The sequence below is a fragment of the Balaenoptera ricei genome, chromosome 2 (assembly GCF_028023285.1).
Source record: "Balaenoptera ricei isolate mBalRic1 chromosome 2, mBalRic1.hap2, whole genome shotgun sequence".
NCBI classification, from domain to species: Eukaryota; Metazoa; Chordata; class Mammalia; order Artiodactyla; family Balaenopteridae; genus Balaenoptera; species Balaenoptera ricei.
This window is the reverse complement of record NC_082640.1, coordinates 108,051,428-108,071,995: the sequence shown is the minus strand read 5'-3', so window position 1 is coordinate 108,071,995 and position 20,568 is coordinate 108,051,428. Positions and strand designations below refer to the sequence as shown.

General features: G+C 36.7%; 1 pseudogene; it reads right to left on the bottom strand.

The window, feature by feature from the left end:
- Nucleotides 1-475: 475 nt before the first annotated feature.
- Nucleotides 476-2,074, bottom strand: LOC132360515 (inosine-5'-monophosphate dehydrogenase 2-like; annotated as a pseudogene).
- Between the last annotated feature and the right edge of the window lie 18,494 nt (nucleotides 2,075-20,568).

The following is a 20,568-nucleotide window of genomic DNA, read 5'->3' as shown; positions in this document are numbered from 1 at the left end:
TTTTTAACATCTATTTGAATCGATTAGTGGGAAACAGAGGTAGAACAAAGCCTAGATTTGGGGATTCCTCTTTCCCAAGCAGATATATTCTTCCTGTTAGCAGGGTCAATGTGGAGAGAATAAATAGCAGTGAGAAAATAATTCTTTTTTAAAGGATCATATGCATTATAAAAAGATGATTTGTCAAATAGAAATCCATTAGTAATTTTTCTTTCCAGAATGATATAACTTTGAAAAATGAAGATTATTAAATACAGAAAGTAACCTAACTCACAATAAATTCATTCTCATCATTACTGATAATGATAATCACTCACAAAACATATCCTGAGGTCCTTTGCATATTCATTCATTAACCAAGCTGGCAAATCATCACTTTGACACATGGGTTATCCATGACTATCAGGCACATGGCTCTGTAAGTTATCCAGCCAGGGACCCCTATTTTATCTAAAGAGTGAGACATTGGTCAAAATTTTTTTTTTCAAACTTTTATTGAAAAACCGAGGGTGTGCTGTACCCCTTTTCAGAAAAGACGTTTCTCATATGAGTGGAGGCTGTGGACAGCACCTTCCACCTGAGCTGAGGATGTTCCCTTCTTAAACTTGAGCTCTCCAGAATACATCATGGCTTGGACTTGGGTCGAAGTCTTGGCACCAATGTCCTGGCAGGAGTGCTAGATGCTGGCAATCAGGTAGGTAGGGAACAAATTTGTGGATGGATCCTTTATCCTGCACAGCCCCAGAGAGCCCCTGGGCCACCTTGATATTGTCAGCTTCACTGAAGTATCGGTTCTGGCTGCTGAGATGTTTGTCCATGGCATCGAGAGAACCCATACCATGATATTTCTTTAGCTGGATCCCATCAGAGAAGAAAACTCGCCAGGGGCTTCGGTGGTAACAGCCAGGAGGGAGCCCATCATGACTGTGGAGGCCCCAAGGGCCAAAGCTTTGGCAATATGGCCCACATTTTGGATTCCTCCATCAGCGATGACAGGGACACCAAAGCGCCATGCATATTCTGACACCTTGTACGCTGCTGTTGCTTGGGGCCGCCCATAGGCCAGCACTTCTTGAGTGATGCAGATGGAGCCACTGCCCATTCCCACCCGCAGGGCATCTACACCAGCATCAGTGAGGTTCTTGGCCTGAGCAGCTGTGACCACATTGCCTCCAATGACTTGGAGACTGGGGTATTTCTCTTTGATGTATTTGATCATGTTGATCTGGAAGATGGAGTTTTCCCTGGGAGGAGTCCAAAACCATCACGTCCACACCAGCCTGGGCTAGCAAGTCCAGCCGATACTTGTCATCCTCGTGAGTGCCGATGGCTGCTCCACACAGCAGCTGCTTCTTGGGATCTTTGGAGGCCAGTGGGTAATCTCAGTTTTTCTTCAGGTCTGTCTGGGCAATGATGGCAACCAGCTTATCATCTTCATTTACAATGGGTAACTTTCCCTTCTTGCTGCGCTGCAGAATTTCATTTGCTTCCTTCAATGTGATGCCTGCAGGGGCTACCACCAAGTCTTCCCTCTTTGTCATGATCGCTCCCCAAAACCGGTCATGCTCCTCCTCCTTGAGAAAATCAATGTCCCTTGAGGAGATGATGCCCACCAGGTGGCCCCCCATCCGGCCTGTGTCAGTGATGGGGATACCACAGAAGCCATGCCGGGCCTTGGCTTCAAAGACATCCCACACCCGATTCTTGGGACTGAGGACCACAGGGTCCATGATGAATCCCTGGTCATATTTCTTCACTTCACGAACTTCATTGGCCTGGAATTCTGATGTACAGTTGTGGTGGGTGAAGCCAATACCACCTGTAAGCGCCATTGCTATGGCCATCCCAGCCTCTGTGACTGTGTCCATGGGTGAGGAAACCAGTGGGGTCTTCAGAACGATCTTTTTAGTCAGAGCAGAGGTCAGGTCCACTTGGTCTGCAGTGAAGTCGATGTACCCGGGGAGAATGAGAAAGTTGCTGTAGGTGAGACTGTCCCCGCAGTTGAACAGCTGCTGTGCAGTGAGTCCATCATCTGGCACGTAGGACGTGCCGCCGCTCTCAGGTAGTCGGCCATGGCTAGCACAAGGCAAGGCCGAGCGTCTCCGAGGACTATGCCGCAGAGTCAAAATTTTTATATACTGGTAATCTTGGGGGAAAGCTTAAATCATCATTATAACTTCTAGTCACTTAATTCTAAACCACTCAGACTGATTTTCTTATAATGTGTGTTAAGCTAAAAAGAAAAAGTACTTTTGATTATTTAGAAATTTCAAAATTCTGAAATTTGTGAAACACAGCTCTTACAGCAATGATTCATCCTCTAAGAAATAATATAAATGGGGTTGTCTATTATTTTAAGAGTCAACACATTTTTACTGACATGCATGTCTTCTTAAATAGCCTAAAGTTCTTTTCTATTATGTTAAACAACCATTATCCTCCAGATCTGAACTAGACAAACCAAGGTACACATTATTGAAAGTCTTGCCATGAGTCATTTGGCAATTATCTGAGAATAATTACCCTTGGAATCCTGACTCACAAATAATTTAGCTATTCAGCCCACCTTCTTTGTACAAAAGCTTAGTGTGAAATGGGAACCAAGGAAATAAAATAAACGTCTGTTTCCAATATTAAGAACATCTGCATGAGTAAAAATTATTCAAAAAGATACCATGAATTTTTTAAAAGAAATGCAGCATGTAAAAATTAAGCACCTGGTCTTTTCCTTTATATTTCATTAAAAAATTCTAACTAGACTATCACCAGCTGTACATTTTACTACATTTTATATTATGGCAGGCAGTCAAAGCAATACTGCATTCTTTCTCATCTGAATTCCACATAAAAATTAATTTAAAAAAAAGGAAAAAAGCAGAGCATGTCTTTTGTCAGATGCAACAAAGAGATAAGGATGTCACACAAACTGAGAAGAGACGATAAAAATGATCCAAAAACAAAATTGATTCCAAATAGAAAGTTTGAGATAAAAGAAAAGTGATATTGTTTTATTTCTTGTTAATTCAGACTTCCTAAAAGAAATGGGAATTTGGATAAGAAATTTTGTTTAGCTTTGGAGAAAGGATGTACATAATTTATAAGTAAAAACTGAGGAAATGGAGAAAGTCATCTTACTGGTTATTTTTTGTCCTGTAGCCTGATGATTCATAAACCAAGCAAGAAGAATATGCAAGTTATAAATCAGGAGTCAACCAATACCAATCAAGTTTCCATATTTTTAAGAGAAACAAAGAATAATTAGGGAAAACATTCCTAAGACAAGCAAGAATTATTGTCTTAAAATGGGCAGATCAAACAATATCACTTAGGTGCCAGTTGGCATATCCAATTGCTTTATGTAAATTGATAAGTCCAAGGATTTGAAAAGTTTTCCTCTTTACTTTAAAAATATTCATTCTGTTAACAAGTAAGCAAAACAAACATGGCTCACACCCTTAGCTTCATCTGTAAAATGAAAAATAGCATTGAGATAGCATCTCAATAAGTGTTGTTCCCTTCCCCATTCCCTCTCTATCTCACATTAATGGAAAGTCACAGGCCATACAGAATGAATACCAGATAGATAAGATCCTTTAGGTTAAGTGACAACATGTGTCTGTTGCTTGGCTTTTGGAAAATGTTGATTGCCTCTAACAACAATATTGCCTGTAGTCCTCATCATATAATAAGAAATGAAAATAAGATATTATTATATTTTTCTCTTTTGAAAAAAATGTCTTTGAATTTTTAAGATAGATGTATCATATTCTTACATGATAAAGTTTTTTTTAGAAATGCTATACATTTCTGCTACATTCAAAACACTAAACATTACTAAGATGTACCATAAAATTCAACTATACTGTATATGTTCATTTTAAGACTTATATCCATGCTGTAGATAACGAAAATAAATTGAATGTTCTATAATATTTGTCTTTTAAACCAAAACCCAGGGTGGAGAGAGATGGGAAATAATAACACGGATTTACTTTTTTAATACTTAGCCATGGCTGATCTCATATTTGTAAAGAAAAGTAAAATTATGTTAATATTGTAGAACTGACAACACACTTAAAAGAATGTAACTCTACACTGTTTTCTATTGCCAATGAAATCCTAAGAAAACAGAATTTTATCAACAGAATTATTGCTAGGAAAATTATAATAATAACTGGCAGTATTTTCATGATTTTTTCTATTTACTAGGAAAAAAGTAGAAAAAGGATGAAGCATGTGATGCCTTTATTTAATATCGCACTACCTCACCTTAGCGTATGGCTACATAAGGATTGAAAAAATTGCATGGATTTTGTTTTGAATTTCATTTAAATTAAAATTTTCTCACATGTTCAATCTTGTGAAATTTGCTAACGTTTGATCATCGCTTCAGTAATCAATCTTTTGTTTTCCTTTTTTGTTGTTCCTGTTATGACTTTTTTCCCACTTCTACTATAATCTTCCTGAAAAAAAGTTATTAACATTTGGGCTTTTAAGAATAAACAGTGTCAATGAAAAAAATCTAATATCCCTATATAATTTATACTATAACTTCTCATTACCCTCCAAAGAAGGGTAAAAACATTTTCATGAAAAAAAAAGCTATTTTAGTGACCTTTTGTCCCTCCCTAAGAGGAAGAAGTCTGACAGGTAGATATATGGAGAGTTTGTTATTGTAAATTCCAGATCTTGTGATTATCTCTGACTCAACTTCTGGGGTTTTATCTGGAATTCCTGTGAAGGGTCAACAAGTGTATTACTGCCTGTCTTCACCTTCTTGTGACCTTAATTTTAAAACTACACCTTATAGGACTCAGAAAGCAGATTATAGTGCTGCATTTCAGCAGATAGACTTTGGAATGGGACACATCAGAAAATATATAATTATCTCAAGCAACCAGAAATTTACAACTTTTTAATATATTTATGTATATCTACTTTTGTTTATCTTTAATTGTAGAGTTTAAGGAAAAAAATTTAGGAACTTTTTGACTCCAATACTTTTTCAGAGCCAAACATCCCACTGCATTATTTCTTCTGGGGGAAAATGTTTTTATAGTATTTCTATAATTAAATGATATCTAATATAGATAGATGTAGATGTATTTACATAAATACATCTTAATAGATAAACCATGGTGAATATTCACATTAAAATTTTGGAAAATAGACAAATGTAGATAAAGCAACACATTTTGATGATATAACTTGTCCACGTATACTAGAAAACTGAAATGAGCAATTTCTGAGTAAATTTTAAGTATAAACTTAAGTTCACTGGTTCCAAGCCTCCAATTATTGCTCCAGAGACCTTGAGCAGTGGTTAAGAATAACAGAACTATTACTATTACGGGATGGTGATAATTGGTTTACTAAAAAGAACACATAACATAGATAACAAATGGTGGAAACAAATGTACAAGAAGAAAGGAAATTAAAGATGAATATATAGAAAATTTCCTGGAAAGGAGATATTGCAGTGTAATGCTTCAAGACTATGGTTTTGATGTTGTGTAATGGGTTTCAGACCACTTGCTAGATGTGAGATGCGTGATCTTAGGCAGGTCATTTAACCTCTCTAAACGCATTTTTCCATCAGTGAAAAGAATATAAAATTGTGCCTATCTTATAGGTCTGACATGAGGATAAAAAGTTACACATTTGGCACAATACCGGGCATATAAGCCTTTGTTGTTATGAAAATGTCCACTGTAAATTTAACAAAATAACTGGATGATAAACAAAACCATCCAAATATTATAGATGATCCAAAATGTTACTATAGTCTAAAATGTAAGGTCCCAATTAATCTCAAATGCAGTTATGGGATAAAATTAAATTCTTATTATTAGAAAAGGAAAAGAATTTCAATAAAGAACCAAGCTATGACTTTGGTTTATTGTCTGAAACAGAATAATACATGGAAATCATGAGCTATGGGTGCAACCGTCTTTTGTGTCATGCTTTATCCCTGTGACATTGTTAAAGACTTACAACAAATCAAAAGTTGAGAACATTTGAATACTAAAAGCACAAAAAATACCCCTAAGAATAATGATTATGTGAGATTAAGAAATCTAGCACATTCATATTTTCAACAGCAATTTTTCAGTTTCTTTTAATTTGAGAAAAATTTCTGCCATCTTAAACGTTTTTCCCTGCAATCATTTAAAGACAAACAAGACTCAGAAGTAAAAATCTATGAGACCATTTCCACTTATTACCACATAAAATGTGAGCGGGAGCTTTTTGATCAAGTTTGACTGGCAAATTTTGTCAAGCTACATTTAAATATCCCATCATGATTCCAATTCTTTCTGTACACATACCTTTCCAGTCATTTCGTTTCAAATGATTGTTAATACCCTGAAGTCCTAAAAAAGTTCAGTCAGTTTAGTCAAACTGGATATGTACTTAGAAATAATCACAGAGAGCTCATGGCAATGTGTATTTTACACACTGAACTTGTCTCCTGGTCAGTTATGCCTGGTCTGAAATTAAATATTCTTGACCTATTTCTGTGATTTCTCTTACATTGTTGTCCTAAACTATTTATTATCTAAACATTATAATTTTATATGTTTATTCCATTTCTCAAATATTTATAGCCAAATCTTTTTTAGATATCTTGATGAAGTAACCTCACCATCTATCTATATATTTTCTAGACAAAATAACAGTAAAAATATTTTTTGAGATCTCTGATTCTCTTGGTACCACTGATAATTTAGCATATTGCCCTATCAACAGACAATAGAATCCTGATTATCTATTAATTAAGGCATATTTTCTATGACAGCTAGGGCCTAACTAAGCCCAATATCTTTGTTTCGCCTTTTCAGTTCCTGCTTGATTGATTAGTTCATGTATGTACCCCAGTGTTCCAATAAGACTATATATAGGCTTCAAAATATCAAATAGATCATGATTTCTATATTTCTTTTATTTTAATTGAATTTTATTATTAAATATTCATAAAGAGGAGCATATTTAACATATATGGCTAGCTCAAAGAGTAGTAATAAAATGTATACCGGTTTTCCCATTAACCAATTTATGTAGTTGGGGCCTTATATTTTCTAAAGCTTCATATTTTGTCATCTTTGCTTGCAATTCCCCCCATCAGAGATAACCAATAAATTTTGTATTATTCATTATCTCTTTTCTCTATGGATTTTGCCACATGTATCTATATACTTATACAACCTGTTCCTTTTGGCCCAAATTTGAACTTAACATGAAATCATACTGAAGAAACTCTTCTGTGACATGATTTGACACTCGACATTAAGTTTTGAGATATGCTCATGTCTATCATTGTGCATTATTCCATCTTAGTATGATGCCATTGTCGACATATATCAAATTTTATTTATGCACTGCTGACAAATGTGTTGAGGGCTATGTTTTAGTCTGAGCCTCCTATCACAGTACAAGAGAGACTTGAGGAGACCTATTGCTGGGTCATAGGGTACATTTTGAACTTTACTTGGAAAAGGCAAACCGTTTTCTAGAATACACCAATTTATAATTCCCACAGCAGTGTGTTAGAGTTCCTATTGTTCCTCATGTCTGAAAATATGTGATCTTATCGGCTTTTAAATTTATGTGTGGTAGGTATATCATTGGACCTTTAACTAATATTTTCCTCAGAACTAATAAACGTAAGCATCTTTTCATATATTTATTAAAATTTGTGTTTCCGGGGAGGAGAGAAGATGGCGGAAGAGTAAGACGCGGAGATCACCTTCCTTCCCACAGATACAGTAGAAATACATCTACACGTGGAACTGCTCCTACAGAACACCCACTGAACGCTGGCAGAAAACGTCCGACCTCCAAAAAGGCAAGAAACTCCCCCTGTACTTGGGTAGGGCAAAAGAAAAAAGAAATAACAGAGACAAAAGAATAGGGACGGCACCTGCAACAGTGGGAGGGAGCTGAGAAGGAGGAAAGATTTCCACGCACTAGGAAGCCCCTTTGCGGGCGGAGACTGCGGGTGGCAGAGGGGGGAAGCTTCGGAGCCATGGAGGAGAGCGCAGCCACAGGGGTGCGGAGGGCAAAGCGGAGAGACTCCCGCACGGAGGATCAGTGCTGACCAGCACTCACCAGCCCGAGAGGCTTGTCTGCTCCCCCACCGGGGTGGGCGGGGCTGGGAGCTGAGGCTTGGCTTCGGTCGGATTGCAGGGAGAGGACTGGGGCTGGCAGAGTGAACACAGCCTGAAGGGGTTAGCGCACCACAGCTGGCTGGGAGGGAGACCGGGAAAAAGTCTGCAGCTGCCGAAGAGGCAAGAGACTTTATCTTGCCTCTTTGTTTCGCTGCGCGCAAGGAGAGGGGATTCAGAGCGCCGCCTAAACGAACTCCAGAGATGGGCGCGAGCCGCGGCTATCAGCGCAGACCCCACAGCAACAGGGGCACAGAGGAAAAAACGGAGAGACTCTCGCACAGAGGCTCAGCACCGAGCAGCGCTCACCAGCCCGAGAGGCTTGTCTGCTCACCCGCCGGGGCGGGCGGGGCTGGGAGCTGAGGCTTGGCTTCGGTCGGTCGGATCGCAGGGAGAGGACTGGGGCTGGAAGAGTGAACACAGCCTGAAGGGGTTAGCGCACCACAGCTGGCTGGGAGGGAGACCGGGAAAAGGTCTGCAGCTGCTGAAGAGGCAAGAGACTGTTTCTTGCCTCTTTGTTTCGCTGCGCGCAAGGAGAGGGGATTCAGAGCGCCACCTAAACGAACTCCAGAGACGGGCGCGAGCCGCGGCGATCAGCGCGGACCCCACAGACGGGCGTGAGATGCTGGGGCTGCTGCTGCTGCCTCCAAAAAGCCTGTGTGTGAGCACAGGTCACTCTCCACATCGCCCCTCCCGGTAGCCTGTGCAGCCCGCCACTGCCAGGGTCCCGTGATCTGGGGACAACTTCCCCGGGAGAATGCACTGCGCGCCTCAGGCTGGTCCAACGTCACGCCGGCCTCGGCCGCAACAGGCTCGCCCCGCCTCCTCTGTACCCCTCCCTCCCCGCAGCCTGGGTGAGCCAGAGCCCCCGAAGCAGCTGCTCCTTTAACCCGGTCCTGTCTGGGCAGGGAATAGATGCCCTCAGGCGACCTACACGCAGAGGCGGGTCCAAATCCAAAGCTGATCCCCAGGAGCTGTGCGAACAGGGAAGAGAAGGGGAAATCTCTCCCAGCAGCCTCAGAAGCAGCGGATTAAAACTCCACAAACAACTTGATGTGCCTGCATCTGTTGAATACCTGAATAGACAACGAATCATCCCAAATTCAGGAGGTGGACTTTGGAAGCAGGATATATTAATTTTTCCCCTTTTCCTTTTTTTTGTGAGTGTATATGCACATGCTTCTGGGTGAGATTTTGTCTGTATAGCTTTGCTTTACAATAGCTTTATTTTACTTCACTATATTATAGCCTCTTTCTTTCTTTCTTTTTTTCTATTTTTTCTCCCTTTTACTCTGAGCCGTGTGGATGAAAGGCTCTTGGTGCTCCAGCCAGGCATCAGGGCCGTGCCTCTGAGGTGGGAGAGCCAACTTCAGGACATTGGTCCACAAGAGACCTCCCAGCTCCACGTAATACCAAACGGCAAAAATCTCTCAGAGATCTCCATCTCAACATCAAGACCCAGCTTCACTCAACGACCAGCAAGCTACAGTGCTAGACACCCTATGCCAAACAACTAGCAAGACAGGAACACAGCCCCATCCATTAGCAGAGAGGCTGCCTAAAATCATAATAAGGCCACAAACACCCCAAAATACACCACCAGACGTGGACGTGCCCACCAGAAAGACAAGATCCAGCCTCATCCACCAGAGCTCAGGCACTAGTTCCCTCCACCAGGAAGCCTACACAACCCACTGAACCAACCTTATCCACTGGGGACAGATACCAAAAACAACGGGAACTACAAACCTGCAGCCTGTGAAAAGGAGACCCCAAACACAGTAAGATAAGCAAAATGAGATGACAGAAAAACACACAGCAGATGAAGGAGCAGGGTCAAAACACACCAGACTTAACAAATGAAGAGGAAATAGGTAGTCTACCTGAAAAAGAATTCAGAATAATGATAGTAAGGATGATCCAAAATCTTGGAAATAGAATAGACAAAATCCAAGAAACATTTAACAAGGACGTAGAAGAACTAAAGAGGAACCAAGCAATGATGAAAAACACAATAAATGAAATTAAAAATACCCTAGATGGGATCAATAGCAGAATAACTGAGGCAGAAGAACGGATAAGTGACCTGGAAGATAAAATGGTGGAAATAACTACTACAGAGCAGGATAAAGAAAAAAGAATGAAAAGAACTGAGGACAGTCTCAGAGACCTCTGGGACAACATTAAACGCACCAACATTCGAATTATAGGGGTCCCAGAAGAAGAAGAGAAAAAGAAAGGGACTGAGAAAATATTTGAAGAGATTACAGTTGAAAACTTCCCTAATATGGGAAAGGAAATAGTTAATCAAGTCCTGGAAGCACAGAGAGTCCCATACAGGATAAACCCAAGGAGAAACACGCCAAGACACATATTAATCAAACTGTCAAAACTTAAATATAAGGAAAACATATTAAAGGCAGCAAGGGAAAAACAACAAATAACACACAAGGGAATCCCCATAAGGTTAACATCTGATCTTTCAGCAGAAACTCTGCAAGCCAGAAGGGAGTGGCAGGATATACTTAAAGTGATGAAGGAGAAAAACCTACAACCAAGATTACTCTACCCAGCAAGGATCTCATTCAGATTCGATGGAGAAATTAAAACCTTTACAGACAAGCAAAAGCTGAGAGAGTTCAGCACCACCAAACCAGCTTTACAACAAATGCTAAAGGAACTTCTCTAGGCAAGAAACACAAGAGAAGGAAAACACCTACAATAACAAACCCAAAACATTTAAGAAAATGGGAATAGGAACATACATATCGATAATTACCTTGAATGTAAATGGATTAAATGCTCCCACCAAAAGACACAGGCTGGCTGAATGGATACAAAAACAAGACCCATATATATGCTGTCTACAAGAGACCCACTTCAGACCTAGAGACACATACAGACTGAAAGTGAGGGGATGGAAAAAGATATTCCATGCAAATGGAAATCAAAAGAAAGCTGGAGTAGCAATTCTCATATCAGACAAAATAGACTTTAAAATAAAGACTATTACAAGAGACAAAGAAGGACACTATATAATGATCAAGGGATCGATCCAAGAGGAAGGTATAACAATTGTAAATATTTATGCACCCAACATAGGAGCACCTCAATACATAAGGCAAATACTAACAGCCATAAAAGGGGAAATCGACAGCAACACAATCATAGTAGGGGACTTTAACACCCCACTTTCACCAATGGACAGATCATCCAAAATGAAAATAAATAAGGAAACACAAGCCTTAAATGATACATTAAACAAGATGGACTTAATTGATATTTATAGGACATTCCACCCAAAAACAACAGAATACACATTTTTCTCAAGTGCCCATGGAACATTCTCCAGGATAGATCATATCTTGGGTCACAAATCAAGCCCTGGTAAATTTAAGAAAATTGAAATCGTATCAAGTATCTTTTCCGACCACAACGCTATGAGACTAGATATCAATTACAGGAAAAGATCTGTAAAAAATACAAACACATGGAGGCTACACAATACATTACTTAATAACGAAGTGATTACTGAAGAAATCAAAGGGGAAATCAAAAAATACCTAGAAACAAATGACAATGGAGATACAACGACCCAAAACCTATGGGATGCAGCAAAAGCAGTGCTAAGAGGGAAGTTTATAGCAATACAAGCCTACCTCAAGAAACAGGAAACATCTCGAATAAACAACCTAACCTTGCACCTGAAGCAATTAGAGAAAGAAGAACAAAAAAACCCCAAAGCCAGCAGAAGGAAAGAAATTATAAAGATCAGGTCAGAAATAAATGAAAAAGAAATGAAGGAAACAACAGCAAAAATCAATGAAACTAAAAGCTGGTTCTTTGAGAAGATAAACAAAATTGATAAACCATTAGCCAGACTCATCAAGAGAAAAAGGGAGAAGACTCAGATCAATAGAATTAGAAATGAAAAAGGAGAAGTAACCACTGACACTGCAGAAATACAAAAGATCATGAGAGATTACTACAAGCAACTCTATGCCAATAAAATGGACAACCTGGAAGAAATGGACAGATTCTTAGAAATGCACAAACTGCCGAGACTGAACCAGAAAGAAATAGAAAATATGAACAGACCAATCACAAGCACTGAAATTGAAACTGTGATTAAAAACCTTCCAACAAACAAAAGCCCAGGACCAGATGGCTTCACTGGCGAATTCTATCAAACATTTAGAGAAGAGCTAACACCTATCCTTCTCAAACTCTTCCAAAATATTGCAAAGGGAGGAACACTCCCAAACTCATTCTACGAGGCCACCATCACCCTGATACCAAAACCAGACAAAGATGTCACAAAGAAAGAAAACTACAGGTCAATATCACTGATGAACATAGATGCAAAAATCCTCAACAAAATACTAGCAAACAGAATCCAACAGCACATTAAAAGGATCATACACCATGATCAAGTGGGGTTTATCCCAGGAATGCAAGGATTCTTCAATATACGCAAATCAATCAATGTGATACACCATATTAACAAATTGAAGGAGAAAAACCATATGATCATCTCAATAGATGCAGAGAAAGCTTTCGACAAAATTCAACACCCATTTATGATAAAAGCCCTGCAGAAAGTAGGCATAGAGGGAACTTTCCTCAACATAATAAAGGCCATATATGACAAACCTACAGCCAACATTGTCCTCAATGGTGAAAAACTGAAACCATTGCCACTAAGATCAGGAACAAGACAAGGTTGCCCACTCTCACCACTATTATTCAAGATAGTTTTGGAAGTGTTAGCCACAGCAATCAGAGAAGACAAAGAAATAAAAGGAATCCAAATCGGAAAAGAAGAAGTAAAGCTGTCACTATTTGCAGATGACATGATACTATACATAGAGAATCCTAAAGAGGCTACCAGAAAACTCCTAGAGCTAATCAATGAATTTGGTAAAGTAGCAGGATACAAAATTAATGCACAGAAATCTCTTGCATTTCTATACACTAATGACGAAAAATCTGAAAGTGAAATTAAGAAAACACTCCCATTTACCATTGCAACAAAAAGAATAAAATATCTAGGAATAAACCTACTTAAGGAGACAAAAGACCTGTATGCAGAAAATTATAAGACACTGATGAAAGAAATTAAAGATGATACAAATAGATGGAGAGATATACCATGTTCCTGGATTGGAAGAATCAACATTGTGAAAATGACTCTACTACCCAAAGCAATCTACAGATTCAATGCAATCCCTATGAAACTACCAATGGCATTTTTCACAGAACTAGAACAAAAAATTTCACAATTTGTATGGAAACACAAAAGACCCTGAATAGCCAAAGGAATCTTGAGAAAGAAAAACAGAGCTGGAGGTATAAGGCCTCTGGACTTCAGACTATACTACAAAGCTACAGTAATCAAGACAGTATGGTACTGGCACAAAAACAGAAATATACATCAATGGAACAGGATAGAAAGCCCAGAGATAAACCCACACACATATGGTCTCCTTATCTTTGATAAAGGAGGCAAGAATATACAATGGAGAAAAGACAGCCTCTTCAATAAGTGGTGCTGGGAAAACTGGACAGCTACATGTAAAAGAATGAAATTAGAACACTCCCTAACACCATACACAAAAATAAACTCAAAATGGATTAAAGACCTAAATGTAAGGCCAGATATTATCAAACTCTTAGAGGAAAACACAGGCAGAACACCCTATGACATAAATCACAGCAATATCCTTTTTGACCCACCTCCTAGAGAAATGGAAATGAAAACAAAAATAAACAAATGGGACCTAATGAAAATTAAAAGCTTTTGCACAGCAAAGGAAACCATAAACAAGACGAAAAGACAACCCTCAGAATGGGAGAAAATATTTGCAAACGTATCAACTGACAAAGGATTAATCTCCAAAATATACAAGCAGCTCATGCAGCTCAATATCAAAAACACAAACAACCCAATCCAAAAATGGGCAGAAGACATAAATACACATTTCTCCAAAGAAGACATAAAGATTGCCAACAATCACATGAAAGAATGTTCAGCATTACTAATCATTAGAGAAATGCAAATAAAAACTACAATGAGGTATCACCTCACACCAGTCAGTATGGCCATCATCAAAAGATCTACAAACAATAAATGCTGGAGGGGGTGTGGAGAAAAGAGAACCCTCTTGCACTGTTGGTGGGAAAGTAAATTGATACAGCCACTGTGGAGAACAATATGGAGGTTCCTTAAAAAACTAAAAATAGAACTACCATACGACCCAGCAATCCCACTACCTGGCATATACCCTGAGAAAACCATAATTCAAAAAGAATCATGTACCACAATGTTCATTGCAGCACTATTTACAATACCCAGGACATGGAAGCAACCTAAGTGTCCATTGACAGATGAATGGATAAAGAAGATGTGGCACATATATACGATGGAGTATTACTCAGCCATAAAAAGAAATGAAATTGAGTTATTTGTACTGAGGTGGATGGACCTAGAGACTGTCATACAGAGTGAAGTAAGCCAGAAAGAGAAAAACAAATACCATATGCTAACACATACATATGGAATCTAAAAAAAAAAAAAAAAAAAAAAATGGTTCTGAAGAACCTAGGGGCAGGACAGGAATAAAGACTCAGATGTAGAGAATGGACTTGATGACACAGGGAGGGGGAAGGGTAAGCTGGGATGAAGTGAGAGAGTAACATTGACATATATACACTACCAAATGTAAAATAGATAGCTAGTGGGAAGCAGCCACACAGCACAGGGAGATCAGCTCGGTGCTTTGTGTCCACCTAGAGGGGTGGGAGGGAGATGCAAAAGGGAGGAGATATGGGGATATACGTATGCATATAGCTGATTCACTTTGTCATACAGCAGAAACTAACACACCATTGTAAAGCAATTATACTCTAATAAAGATGTTTAAAAAATAAATAAATAAAATAATAAAAGTATATTGCCTTCCAAAAAAATTATATAAGTTTCTACACATAATCTCTTTCGAAGACACCATTCCAAACCACAAGATAGTCTATACAAATGAAATTTCTAAGCTTCCTGTGTTTCATAATGCCAAAAATGGGAGTCCCATATTTCTTTTCCTATTCTTGAAAAATTATTTTATTTAACTATACTATATTCTTAAGTTAACCTTAGAAACTACTTCTTTTCTGAAAATATTGCGCTGCTGACATCCAAACTTAATTAAACTCATTTCTATATTACTTTCATAATAAAATAACTAGTAACTCTAAATTTCACTATTTATAAAGATTAATATTTTCTTCATCAATGCACATGATAGAGGTGAAGCTTCTATCTTCAAGACAATATTTTTCCATATGATAGCTTTATATTCACATATACACACAGAATCAGGTTTATAAATTTAATTGTGTTGAAAAAGTATATTAACTACTTAACTGTACCTAAACTGCCTTAAATTTAACTTATACTATTTTATGTACTGTTTGCTGTCAAGATTGTTTTCTACTTAATAATTAAACAGAAGGGGGCAAATATGACATAGACATACAAGATTTGTGATAAAAATAAAACCAGGCAGGATGAACCCTGCATTCTAACTTATATACACTCAATAACTGTTATATACCAAGTATGATTCCAGTATCATATATGAGAATTTACTACATTAGGCATGGTGCTACGAAACACAAATCCAAACAAGAAATAATTTTTTCTGACATTGCACTTCATTGAAGAAATTAAAGAGTTATTATGTCATGACTGCTGACAAAAGTGCAAAAATTAATAGAAAAATTAACCTGTGAAACATGGTATCTGACAGCTAATACTGAACCTGTACTATGAAAGGTTAAAGATATTTAAGGTTATTGCTGATAATGGAAGAAAGCAAAACAAGCAGAGACCCTGAGTTATAGCTTTAAATATATGATGTGAAAATAAATCTCTGATTTGAAAGAATGATTTGCTAACCCATTTCCATCCTGTGAAGAATATATAACCTTCTCAAAAAATTTTAAACATATTTGTGTTTGTTATGCATTAATATTCTGGATATTTTGAAAATTATGCAATCACTATCTAACACAGGAATGAAAACAAGAAATAATAAGACCTTAGCCAAAGGATCTCACTGTGGCTAATGCGGGTAGAGGTAGTGCACATTTTTCCTGCTAAATTTTATATTTAACCTAATGTTTTCAAAATCATTTGTAAGAATGATTGAAAAAAAATTACTTGCTAATGTTGTCCTTCCACTACCACCCCTTCATAAATGTCATAAATTACAATTTTTCATTAGACTAGAACAATAAATACATTTCTACCAAAACATGTTTATTTTCATTATATTCCCATAACCATTATAACAGAATTTTAATGTATTTTAGTAAATAAATGGGAATGAAAATTTATCAGTGCCTGAAAACTCAGATTTTTTTAAACTACTAAATGATCATGATATTTTAAATATACAATTCTACATTGTTAATATGTATTGAAATAGAATTTATAGATGAATAATCATGCCATAAAGCACCTGTACTTTCATCCAACAGGACACGGAAAACAGCACTGTAACATTTCCAAGAAAATTGATACTCTGTAAAAATCTTGGAATAATTAGCAAAGATACCTCAGCTCCTTTTGCTTAAATATTTTGATAACTATAGATGTTCCATTCAAAAATCATTCACATAAACTTCTAACAGAATATATTCAGTAACAGGCTTAGTATAGATACCAATATTTTCCCATAAAACTTCATTTAACAACTGAATGTACAACTGCCAAGTTTTCGTTCTACATATACTTATGAAAGAAGCAGTCCTCAGTGATACATCATGTTACAAAATATGCAAGAAACAGCAAATCATTCTTTCAAATCAGAGTTTTATTTTCATATGGGTTAAATTTTTTTAATATTTCAAAGACTATAAGTGAAGGTAACAACTGAACATATTATATTCAAGAATTATTAGGTACAATAGTTAAGAAGCCCCTACTCAGTTATTTTATACTAAAATTTTTGTGTGTGTATTAATCCAGAATAGAACCTGTAGAAAATATCTAATATTAGTCATTTGTATTCTTTACACACAAATGGATTAAAATTGTTCAGAATGTTGTCTCTGATTGAGCTGTACCTAAATTTTAAAAAAAGAAACTTTTAGAAAGTTGCTTTTAATAAAAATAGATAAATTATTAAAGTTGACTTTATCCTTTCAAATAATCTTGGAGTATGTATTTAAATAAAGAAATTATTATTGGACACTTTCTATGGGTTCAACAATTAAATTCTATACTTGTTTCAGCACATCTTATTTCACCTCTTCTACTTCTGCAACCAAAATTATGTCTTCCCACTGGAAAAATATCCTGAATATCATTCCCCAAAAGAGAATTATAGAATATAGTGAAACAGTATCTTTACCAAATGTGAATTAAGTATTTTATATGGCTAACACTACATGAATTTCTCTCTGTATAAAACCTTTCATTTAGATCATTGTATTCATAATTGCAGTTCAATTTCAGAAAAAAAAAGTCCTCTGTTTAAAAAGAGAAATAGTAACAAACACCTGTTGAAGAGAAAAAATTGTATAAAAATAATTAGGCATGTTTTCATAGCTATTTTGGCTTTGCAGAAGGTAGCAAAATCTTTTTCATGCTACTGAAATCTCTTATTTTCTTACTATCTTCCAGTGTCACTACATATTATAGGATCCAAATTGTGACATCAGAAAAATTAAACTCAGGACATTTGTGCACTCTGCATTCAAGCATACACTAGCAATGTAGCGATTTGACCTTTGAAAGAGGACAATTCATGTGCGCATATCTCATGCCTGTCTGCCTTCCATATACTTAGCAAGATGATGATTGCTCCCAGCTATGTTGATATACTTCTATCCACTTGACTGGCTGTGGATAGGAGGCAAATGATCTATCTGTTAAGAGGTGATCTTCTTTGTAGATGTCTCACCTAATCAGAGTAGAATATTTGTAAACATAAGCAGGTCTGCTACTTCATCTAGTCCCACTACAACCTGCATAGCTTTCACTTGCATTATATAAAAGGTCACTGAAAATACTGCTGTGAAATGGCCCAGGGAATGAGTTCCTTCAACAAGCTACCTGTGGCAATGCACAGTAGGAAACCCTTTCTGAGAAATATATTGCACCTCTTCAAAGATAATCCAACTATAATGTTGGTTTAATTTTCCTCAGGGAAAGGAATACTTTCCATTACATACTAGATTAAACTATATAAAATTGCCAACATGCAAACATTTTTGATCCATAAGAATGCTGATTTCTTATGGTTCAACCTAATATATCTTACAATGTAATATAAAATTTAGGGGAAATTTGTCATCTCTATTTTTCTTTCAGATTTATATATTATTAAAAACAGAAATTTCTCTTTGGTGGCCTATACCTCTGCCTGAATTTCCAGAAACGTGAAAGAGTGACCAATGTAGCAGAACTCCTATAGCATTTTCTGTCAATACTGGTGGTTTTTCAAGGTGTGATACATGACTCACTCAGGTAAGGAGAATTTTGTGGTACACTGATAAACATGAGAGCTACTAGAAAATTCATAGCTAGCATTTTAAACTAGCATGCTTTAATGAGTAATACTTCTTAAAATAATTTAAGTCTTAAAAAGTGAGTCACTGCAAAAAATTAAGTAGACAAATGGTACTCATATGGATGACAAAAATGTGAAAAGCATTGACCTACACGACTGCAATTTTCCATATATTACCACATATTTTATTGCTGATATCCCAAGTTTCTCCAGAGAAGACAAAAGAACTTATATTTGAATGTACCATATGAATTATCATTTTTATTGATAAAAAACAGACTAATATTATCAATTTCATATGGTTTGACCTAGGTGTAGCTCTTCCACCACACAGCATTCAATGACTAAAAGGTATTAAGTAAAAATTAAATTTTGATTGAATGACTGAATTAACACAAAGACTTTGAGTTTTTCATGTCTCAATATGAATACAAAATATATCAAGTTTAAGAAAACTTGCCTGTAAACAAATGTCAACTGAAACATAAGGATGGAAGTCAACATGTTTAACTCATGTGTAAATATTAGAGATGCATGGGTTCTTTTTACACAACACTCTTCCCTGATAGCAACACAAAAATAAATGATTATGCCTCCTAAGAACTCACACCTTTGTTGGTCTGCATCCAAATTGGATCAAGATCAAGGATAAATTCATTTCTCCATTTCCTACAAAGATATGGAGTCTAACAAATTAAGAAAAAAAGACAAACTCAGACAGCCTATATGTCCATCCCCCTAGAATAACATATAATTAGAAGCAAACATTCAAAATCCAACAAACAACTTAAGAGGACTAAATCAAGCATATTTACCCCCCAAAATGTTCCTCTCTGGACACTGAGCACATAATAATGCAATGATGTAAAATATTTACTTTGGCAAACTAACTTTAAAAATTAGCTTTGTAAACATCATCAGAACCCAAATATCCCAATCTGCCTTAGCAGATCTCTCATTAGTTCTTTGAGAAAAGAATAGAAAGACTTGTATTAGTAATCTCCCCAATAAGCAATTAGAAATCTATAATTCTTTGAACACTACTTGTATTGTTACCAGGAATAGGGATGCAGGCCAGAGAGAATGTCGAAGGATGACCAGAGTCAGCAACAGGTAAATAACCTTTAACACACTTTTCACTATTGTATGGTTTCCACCCTTGTTTACTCCACTCAATCATACTCCTCTAGCATAGAATTTCTAGTTATGATAACAGTGACATAAAGAACTTAGGAAAAGGCACCCTTATTTAGAAATGTATGTAGGCCAACAATATAGAAACACACTCTATAAATAGATGTAAATGTTCTTGTGAATTCTGTATACAAAAAGGGTGGTTTAGTTTAGAAAAACATTACAAGTTTGAATTAAATTGCAAAGGAAGAATACTTGCATTTTTATGCCTTTGAGGATATTTCATTTCAAATCTAATGTCTGAATTTATTAACCAATGCTAGTGCAATAAAATCCAGGAAGCTTAAAATAATTAGGGTTATCAGGTAAAACACAGGATTCCCAGTTAAATTTGAATTTCAGGTAAATAATAAATAATTTTTTAGTATAAGTAGGTCTCAAATATTCCATGGAAGCACTTATACTAAAATATTATTCATAGTTTATCTAAAATTTAAATGTAGCTGGGCACCTGGTACTTTTATTTCCTAAATCTGGCAACCCTAAAAATAACGCATATGGAAAAGAAAAACAAAAGAAAACAAAAGTCTTTTTATTGAACAATCTAAAGAACAAAAGAGCATTCCTGGGTTGGTGAGGTGGTCAAAGGGTCAGAAGTTTTGATTGTTCCCAAAACTAATATCTCCAAAACTTCT